The sequence below is a fragment of the Cupressus sempervirens genome, chromosome 9 (genome assembly GCF_028749045.1).
Source record: "Cupressus sempervirens isolate cs-2001-9-10 chromosome 9, ASM2874904v1, whole genome shotgun sequence".
Classification (NCBI taxonomy): domain Eukaryota; kingdom Viridiplantae; phylum Streptophyta; class Pinopsida; order Cupressales; family Cupressaceae; genus Cupressus; species Cupressus sempervirens.
The window spans coordinates 25474572-25484626 of record NC_143126.1 but is presented as its reverse complement, the minus strand read 5'-3'; positions in this window follow the sequence as shown (position 1 = coordinate 25484626).

Genomic DNA, 10055 nt, shown 5'->3' with positions numbered 1-10055 from the left:
TCATCAGTTGAATGTCAATGTCAAATTTTTTACTCATTGGAAGTTCAATTATATAGACCATACTAGTTTAATATGTTTAGATCTAAACTAGAGTGATGAAATGTTATTCTATGAACTTTATGGTATACTTGTAGACAAGGCTCTAACTATCAAAAGATTAGAGAATCAATTCCTAGCATTTTAAGAGTATATTGTTAGTCATCCTGTTTGTCGCTACGTTAAAAGATTAACCTGTTAATGTGCAATACAACCACACGACTTATAGAACACAAGAGAAGGTTAATCCATGTCACGAATCTTGAAGGGAAATGTTGGACATTGGTCTAACAATTCCCCCTCAGCGTTACTAGAGGAGATTCGAACATGTGAAGCTCTGATATCACTTGTTAGCTGTCATGTTTGTTGGTACATCAAAGATCAACCTGTTAACGCACAATATAACCACACGACTTATAGAACACGAGGAGGTTAATCTATGTCATGAATCTCGAAGGAAAATGTTGGATGTTAGTCTAACATATATTCCTCCATCTAAAATTCAAGATAAGAAATACATTTAATTTGTTTTAGTTTTATCAATTTACTTTCCTATTTATGATTTCTCTCTTAATCGTTTATTCTAACTTTTATTATTACTTAATTAAATTCCTAAGGATATTTATGTGTGAGGTATTAAATAATTTGAACAAAAACAATCTATATAATAATCAATTGATGTTGAATATAAGGGATAACTTTTAGTTAGGAGTAATAATATATGTACATCTTAAATAGACTAAAAGATATTTGAAAAATATTATACAAAATTAAAAATGTGATTAAAAAAAATATGATGATAATGATGATGTGAGGTAGCATAGAATATATCCTAGGAAATGTTTTTTTTTTTGTGAAAACATATCATCAAAAATATATCTAACTCTATTATAATCTTGGATCAAGATGAAAATATAATCTATTGATCTAAACTTTGAGAATTGTGCCACCTGATGTAATTCCACCAAAGTGGTAAAAATTAGGTTGATAAAACTTTCATTCAACTTGTGAATTTATAAATTTTGGGTGTGCACAAAACTATCAATCAGCATTCAAAACCATAGAAGCAAGAGATATGTCCCAATGATTAACATGTAGAAATGAGTTATATGCAAGAAAAGTCATCTCACCAAAAATATTTAATAAAACTAAAATAAATACTTTATTTACCTACTAGAAAAAACTATTTATGTTAAAATAAATATATTTTAGAATATAATTTATCATTATAAAAGTATGCTTAGAAAATACATTTTAAAATATTAAAATTAAAATAAAAACTAAATATAATAATTAAGAAATGGTTTTTATTAGAGTATTTTTTAATTTATACTTATTAATTAAATCATGTTGATTTAATTATATAAGTTTCTATTACTCTAGTTTCTTAAGCTTCATTTAGGTGCATTATTAATTAATTATTAATTAATAATGTGCAACCTAGTTTTTTAGTTTAGGGTTTCTATCTCACCTTTATAAGGTTGAGCATTGTACTTTTTTCATTATCTCTTATGCATTTTTCATTTGAGAGCAACTTTTCTTCTATCTCCATTTTTTAGCAAACCCTTGCCTCTTCTCGTCTTTTTCTTCTGCGACAGGTTTTTGCATGCAGGGATTCGAAGGCTTTGTGGATTTGATTGGCTTATTTGCTCAAATCCTACATGGTATCAGAGCCAGATCTATTGTAGCTTGTTCGTGATTTGGAGAAAAAGGAGAACGAGGGTTTGGCAGAACAGATCTGGAATTTTTTGGGTATTTTTTGAGAAAACAGGGGGGGTCACTATTTTTTGGAGCAGGTTGAGGCCAAATGGACGTCACGGATGGATTCAGAAGGCGTCAAAACCCCTATTTCCATATAAAATTTGTCTGATTTGGACAACGTTGCTCCGGGAGGCAAATTTTTTTAGCCCAGCAGGGCCGTACGGCCTCCTTCACGTAGATCGAGGCATTTTTTAAAAAAAAAAATTTTAAAAAATTTTGTTTCGGGCCGCTCCACCCCGGCGCCACCCCACAGCCACCGGAGCGCCGCCCGTGCCCGGCCGGAGCTCAACCGCAGCCGGCGGACCACCCGCGACGCAACCTCCGCCCCACCGCCACCACTGCAGGCAGCGCCACTGGCGTTTACGGCCCGGGCACCACCTCCTCTAGCGGCGCCGCCACTTGCAGCGTCTCGGCGTGACATCATCTAATCGACCGATGATGTCATCAATCCGGCAGCCAGATTTTTTCCCGCTGACTGGCTGTTGACGGCCATACGGCCGTCAAGTTTTTTCGCATGCCTATATTTTTCCAGAGAGCTCCCTTCTTGGACCTGCAGTTGGTTTTTTGGCCTTAACTTGGGCATACGGAGGTCTTTTTCTGATCCGAAAGAAGCACCGGAAAGCTGGTTCAAAGACGGAGACAATGGTACTAGTTTCGTTTCATTTTGAGTTCATTTGAGCTTCCAATTTTAGCGTTGAAGTAGAGACTTCTATTTCCCTCTTCTCTTCATCCGAAATCCAGGTTCTTTTCTCAATTTTTATACTTTCTATAGTTGTTTTCTTTGGTATTTGAGGGATATCATTATATATTGTGGGGGGGGGCACTTTCTTTTCTGTACTTTAATTCAGAATAAGACCCTTCTACTTCCGTCTTCTTCTCTCAATGGCGGACTCCTATGTCGCCTGCCTTACACCACACAACTACCATACTTGGAAAGGACAGATGACTAGATTGCTTATGGAAAAGGGGTTATGGTCATGTCTCGATGCAGCTCAGCCAGTTCTACAGAGGCCTTATGAGCTTCTTATGCAGCGCAATAAAATGGATGAGGCAATGGGCCTCATTGCAATGAATATTTCAGAGGGGTTACTGTTTCACCTGGATGGTTTGAATACACCCAGGGCTATGTGGGACAAGTTTTCAACCTTATTTGGCACAATGAATCAATTCAGGATTCTACAGATAGATGCAGAGTTTACCTCCTTGATTCCTGAATCATTCACCACCATTGAGGATTTCTTGATGAAATTCAAGTCTCTTCGATCTATGTTATAGGTTGCAAGAAAGACAAAATCTGATAATGAGTGTATCTTTCTGATACTGTCCAAGCTTCGAGGACCTTATCAGATTTTCACTTCTACCTTCTACTCCACTATGGATGCTCTAGGTGCACGACATGTTATGCCCTCTTTTGGGATTTTTTGTGACCGGTTGACTCATGAGCAATCAAAGCTCACTAGTATGGATTCTCTTACAAGTTCACAGTCATAGGCATTGATTGCCAAGCCACCTCAGAGCACACAAAAGCTGAAGCAGTTATCAGATTCCTCTTCTCAGCACTCTACTGGCCCACCATCTTCTTCTAAGAAGGAGAAACAGAAGACTGAGAGACCTACATGTTCCTATTGTCAGAAGGGAACACATGATGAGTCACTTTGTTATCAGAAGAAGTTTGATGGTTATGAGAAATAGATAGCGGATTTGCAAGCTCTTCTTCAGAAGAGCAATCTTTCCTCTCCATCCTCTTCTGGCTCACAGGGGTCTGCTTATCAGTCTTCTTCTATCAATCCTACAGCTGAACAGGATCTTGGAAAGGGTCATGCATTGCGGGCTTCTTTCACATTCCCTTCACAGGTTCCTTGGATACTGGATTCAGGTGCTTCTCACCATATGGCATCTTCTCGAGAGATCTTCTCTTCTTTTGAGGCTTCTCCTATTCCCCATATTATCATTGGGAATAACACTATTATGACAGTCTGCGGGAAAGGCACTGTATGCATTCAGGATGGCACATTTAATGATGTGTTGTATGTTCCATCTCTGTCTGCAAACCTTCTCTCGGTTTATCAGATTTCTCACAGTGGGTCCGGGAAGACAGTTGAGTTCACTCCAGATTCAGTTTTTATCCGGGATAGTATGACAGGAGGTATTGTTGCTACAGGGACAGTTGATCTTTCCACCCGTCTCTACTCCTTTTCACACTTTGGTCCACCTTTGCCAGAGCACGACTCTCCTCCTTTGAGAGAGCATCATGTGGTACAGTCAGGTTTCTTGAACCTCTGTGTGGTTCCTGAGACTGTTGTTGCAACTGCCTTGCCACCTCCTCTTGAGCTCTTTTCTGTTCAGCAGAGTTCTTCTTCAGCACTGCTTGATCCTCCAGCTCCATTCATCAAGCCACTAGGTGCAGTTGTTGAAAATTCTACAGAGGACATTCATCTCGTCTTTGATGACAGTGTCAGCACACCTGTCATACCACTTACATTGGGGATTCCCTTTCAGGATCCTCGTGTCTACTCCTTTGAGCATCAGCTCGGCCTTCCAGTGACACCTCAGCTTTCCAGGTTCCCTCTACAGTGTCCACTACCTTTCACTCCTCTGCACTGGAGTCACAGTGGTTTGTTCATTCATCCAGGGGTTCTTTCATTCTGGGGGGGCTTTAGAGCCTTGACCCTCTCTCACGGGGGGGGTTAAAGTCACGCATTGTACTTATGGCTTTGAGAGAGTCTCTTGAAGTCATTATATCTCTTTTTGGAGAGGGGTTTTTCCCACTGGATTTTCTCCTTTACTCCAGTTTATAGAGATTTCCTTGTACTGGGTACCTGATTAGGCCTTGTTGCCGGGACCCACTTATTTTTTGCTTTCATAGCTTTTCTTTGCTAGGTAAGCTTACTCCTTGCTTTCAGCTTAAGGGGGGGTATTAGAGTATTGTTTAATTTATACTTATTAATTAAATCATATTGATTTAATTATATAAGTTTCTATTACTCTAGTTACTTAAGCTTCATTTAGGTGCATTATTAATTAATAATGTGCAACCTAGTTTTTTAGTTTAGGGTTTCTATCTCACCTTTATAAGGTTGAGCATTGTACTTTTTTCATTATCTCTTATGCATTTTTCATTTGAGAGCAACTTTTCTTCTATCTCCATTTTTTAGCAAACCCTTGCCTCTTCTCGTCTTTTTCTTCTGTGACAGGTTTTTGCATGCAGGGATTCGAAGGCTTTGTGGATTTGATTGGCTTATTTGCTCAAATCCTACAATTTTTAAACAAATGAATATTTTAAAACAATTATTAAATATTTACTTTAAAATATTTAAGATTTACAATTAAATAATTACCCTTAAAACAAATTGGATGACATAAAGATGCAATCATCGTATTTCCTTAAATAAAAAGTTAGATTTGAGAACTTACAAGTAGCACACCAATTAATAGATTTAATCATTGATATAATTCATTGTGAAAAAAATACATAAATACATGATAGAATTATGCTTTCACCTGTTTTATGGGCCAGCCCCCTTGTTTTGATTGTTTTTTAATTCAAAGCAAACCATACACTTATCCATTTCTTAAATTAATGATTTCTTAAATCTCTTAAAAGCCAAAAGAAAAAAAAGAAATTATAAAGCTTTACTGAAATGACACCACTTCAAATGTCATGGTTAGTATTGCAAGAATTGTAATCATATATATTGTTTACATCAATAACTACAACTACCTGACATGTCACAAATGTGCTCAAAATTGAAGTTTTAACTTATTCCTCACCCCATTAAAAGGACTAAAAGCTTTTTTTAGTTACAATTAATACATTAAATATTAAAAGTCAAGATAAGAGCATAAGACAATTATAGGTTTTGATGAAATATAATCATAGTTTTTGATGGAATATAATGGGATAGACATTACTTGACACTTAGTGGAGACGGGATAAAAAGATGAGAAAGTGAAAGGGTATGAGTTGAATAATAATATAAATAATGTTACTCTCGAAGTTAAATATTTATTTGTTTTTACAGTTGCTTTATAATTTATTATATTTTAATTTCAAATATTTTATATAATTATGATTCTCATTTTTATTGAACATTCATTTTATGTTTATTATTTTTTAGTATGCTTTTATTTCTATGATTGCGAATTTGTAATTTTAGTCAATAATAAATATATATTTTCTATTTCCTTGTACAATGTGTATCTTTTTTCTATTGCATTGTACAAAGTGTATCTTTGTGAATGCATCTTTCACAATCTATTCTAATAAATTTTAGCACTATTTATATCAAATCTTACAAAATACATTACATACATTATCATTAAATTATAAAATAATTAAATTAAAAATATACATAAATAGTATCAGTCCGAATAATTTATTTCATGAAATCCACACATGAATCTTAACAATCTTTTTAAATTTGTTAAAAACTTCTCCAAAATCAGCCGTGATGATTTCCTCCCACTTGGCCAAATATGGTGTTATCTTCAAGACCTTTTTAATTTGACAATTTTTAATATAAAATGACCATTGAAATTGCCGTTAGTTGTCATCAAAAGATGTGACGAGAAAAAGTCGTATCATGGAATGCGCGTGGCAGGCTGTCATGTAATATGTGGGCAGAATCTCTCTTACAAATAATGTCATATGTCGGAATTTATTGTAAAGTGCGACAATGCACATGCTGGGAGTCGAATTTGTACTAATATTTACCGTGTATTTACAATTGGCAGGTGCTGGAGCCCACATCTAAACAAAGGGGTGATACCCATTATGAAGACTTGTTTGTGCCTTGTACCTAGTGGAGGTTTAGAGTCAAATCAAACCCCACTCTTTTCTTCAATGAACGAGTGTTTATTATAGCCACTTCCTAATAATGATGAGTAGAATGGAAATGTCCAAGTCAATAAAAGCTACTATCAAACAAACGATATAAGGTAATGCAAGTATAAGGAAAATTTCTTGGTGAGACCAGGGAAGAGATTGGAATATCATTATAGTTTTTCTCAATTATCACTTTTAAAAAGTTTCAAAAGTTGAACACTTATAGTCTATCACACATATACTAATAGTTGATCACTTTTTATCTTTCTTGGTTGCTGATTGGTCCATTTGTTCTGAACGAAGTATGGAAATGACACTTTTCTACCACTTTACGACTTCTACAGAGAGCTTCATAAATGTAGAAAAGTCTAAACCTTAGCTTTAAGCTCTTTAGTCACCAAGGGAGGTTCACTGAAAAATCGACAAATTTTTACGTACAAATTAGGAGTTATAAGTGCGTGAAGTTAGTCTGGGCAGCTACTGAGTCTCTTCCACTATACATTTTAGTTTGTTATTTAGATGTTGTTCTAAAAATAAACCTAAGTTTTTATTTTTTTTAATTTTAAATAAAATCTTTATTCTAAATTGAGTATCACTAAGTTTCATCCATGTGTTGGGCAACCCTACTAACAGGTCTAAACCTCCATAAAATAAAATAAAAATTATGCTATAAATAGATGAATTCAATTGACATTTATGATCAATCGCATAAAAGAATTGTGTACTAATAAAATAGCTCTAGTCTAAAAGGCCTGCAACATTGTGTATCCAAATTTGAGTGATTTTGACCCTTGGAATGATCAAAAGAAGTGCTTGAGTGTTTCATCTTAACCACAAAATGAACTTTTGTTAGAATATGAAAAGATGACTAGCCTAGAGTGCATCATATAAATGAATAGAAATGAAATCCCAAGTGTAAATGATATGAAATTAAAATAAAAACACAAAGCTAGTCTCCAAGAGAGAAATGCAAATGTTGCAAAAGAAAAATAGTATTAGGAGAATGAAAGATCAAAAGACTACAAAATATAATAGAAAGACTAGCTTGGAGGTAAGTATATATAGAAAATGAGAGAGGCAAAAGGTGGAAAATATGACCAATGGAGAGAGTTTGCATTGATAGCCTAAAGAAAGCAAGTTGCAAGTCATTTGAAAGATATCAATACCTTGGACCTACTCACTAATACTCAATTTAGTAATCCTAAATAAGCTTAATTATAAGTGTAGGAAAAGATTAGGAATAGGAAAAATGTATAACTAACTAGGAAATAAAAATCGATGCTAACACACCCACCCCTTAAGAAAATCTTAGGTGGATGACAAGATAACATGTCTTTTCAAATAAGGTTGTGTTAGATGCCCATGTACAAATATTTCCTTCCCAAAAGAGAAGTAACTCCAAGACAGAGAAAAAGAAAGAATAATATGAGAGTATTAGCTTAAAAAGGAGAAATAATATTTTTTCTTGTTTATATATATATATATATATATATATATATATATATATATATATATATATATATATATATATATATATATATATATAAGTGATTGCATGATAATTAAGTGATTGCAACATATTTTGATTGTTATTGTTGTAATTATGTTTATTCACAAAGTTTAGAAATTAATTAGGGATCTAAGTGGGTTTTTAGTAGTGTAAATAGTAAGAATAGGTTTAACTTGCAATTGGGGGTTTTTAATACCTCTAACATTAATAACAAACTTAACTTGTGGTTGAGAAATATAAATTGTGTTCACTAGACCTGGAAAAGACTCTTATAACTAAGGCTTCATCTCTAAAAGGGAGAGCATTGAAAAAAAATCTAGTGATGTTCGTTTTATGCCAAAATATTCTCATGAGTAGGACAAATTATGCGAGAGGGAAAAGAATGATTCATCAATGTCTCATCCCTAGAGGAGATGGCATTGGAGTGAATAGAAGCTAAAGTGTCATTAGGAAAAGCTTAAGTTATTGTAGGCTCTTGTGCCAAAATGTACAAGAATTAGTAGAACAACTCTTGGGGGAGGGATTATAGGCAACTATTTAATCAATAAAGAAAGCATGAGCTAGAGTGAGAGAAAACAAGGGGTTTCTTATGGAAGAAAAATAAGTTGGCCAAAGCCCAACATATATCCCTATTGGTGGAATGGGATGAAGTTTAGGGAAGTACGATGAGAAAAAAAGATTCTTAGAAAGGTGATAGAGGACATCATAGAAAGAAACAATTAAACTTTGTAAAGAAACATGTTGTTGTGTCCCTTTTCAATGACATATTAACCAATCAAGTAATCAAATCTAAGTGAAATTTACTTGAATAAAAGAAGATGCACAGACAAATCAAAATGATTGAAAATGTAAAGCTAATTTAGGCTCACCAAAATATAACCAATAAGATAGCTACCTAAATGCATGTAAAATGATTTATGCATAACTAAATGGGAAGAGATGCAAATGTTATATGCTAGGTTCAACAAAAAAAACATATGGATTTGATATCTCATAAATTAATGCAATGTTAGGATCTCAATGGTTAATTTCTAATAGTGGAGCATAAACAAGTTTAACTACAATTCTGAATGGAGAGATATTTAGTTCGATTATATCCCTTTGTTTTAGATTAAGGTAAAAACAGGTTTTGAAGGGGCCCTAAAACCCTTTACATAAAAGAAAAAGTTAAACCATGAAGCACTACCAGGTTTTACTAGGACCTGAAACTAGTTAAAAAACCAAAACCAGGTTTTACAGGGACCTGAAACCAAAAGATAAGACCAGAAAAAGCAACCAAATTTTACAGGGACTTGGAACCTAGAGATTATATCCCTTTGTTGTAGTGGAGCTAATATTGTGAATTGTGTGAATTGACTAGGCTAAAAAAGGCTAAATTGATTAGGATTGACATAATAGAAAAGGTACAAAAGAAAGGTATATATTTTTAATATAGATACAAAGAAGAACCTAGATTTAAAATTTGGAGTGAAATATGGCAAACACAAGTCTTTGGGTACCCTATTATGAAGGTGTCTAAAACTAAAGAAGATGAATAGGAATGCATTCATGGGGCTTTGAATGTTGCTCCCCAAAAATTCAGGCCAAAATAGAAAGACAAGACACCGAATGAGTTAGTCCACCTATTTGAAGTTTGACGCAACCTGCAATAGTTTGCTCTATAATTTTATATCACTTACATTGTTAAATTTAAACTTGTGTATGTAAAGAAGAAGGGGAAATTTTTGTGTTATATAGGGGCTTTCTTAAATCAAACCTTGTATAGGTATTCTCGCCTCAACAATAGCTATGATGAATGAAAGAGTGTGTGTTCTAGGAAAGACTTGAACTAGATCAATGGAGAAATAATGAAAATATTACTTTAGATATAAAATCCTCTCACATAGTTATGCATAAAGGGTTGATGCAGTGTTCCTTGAAGTC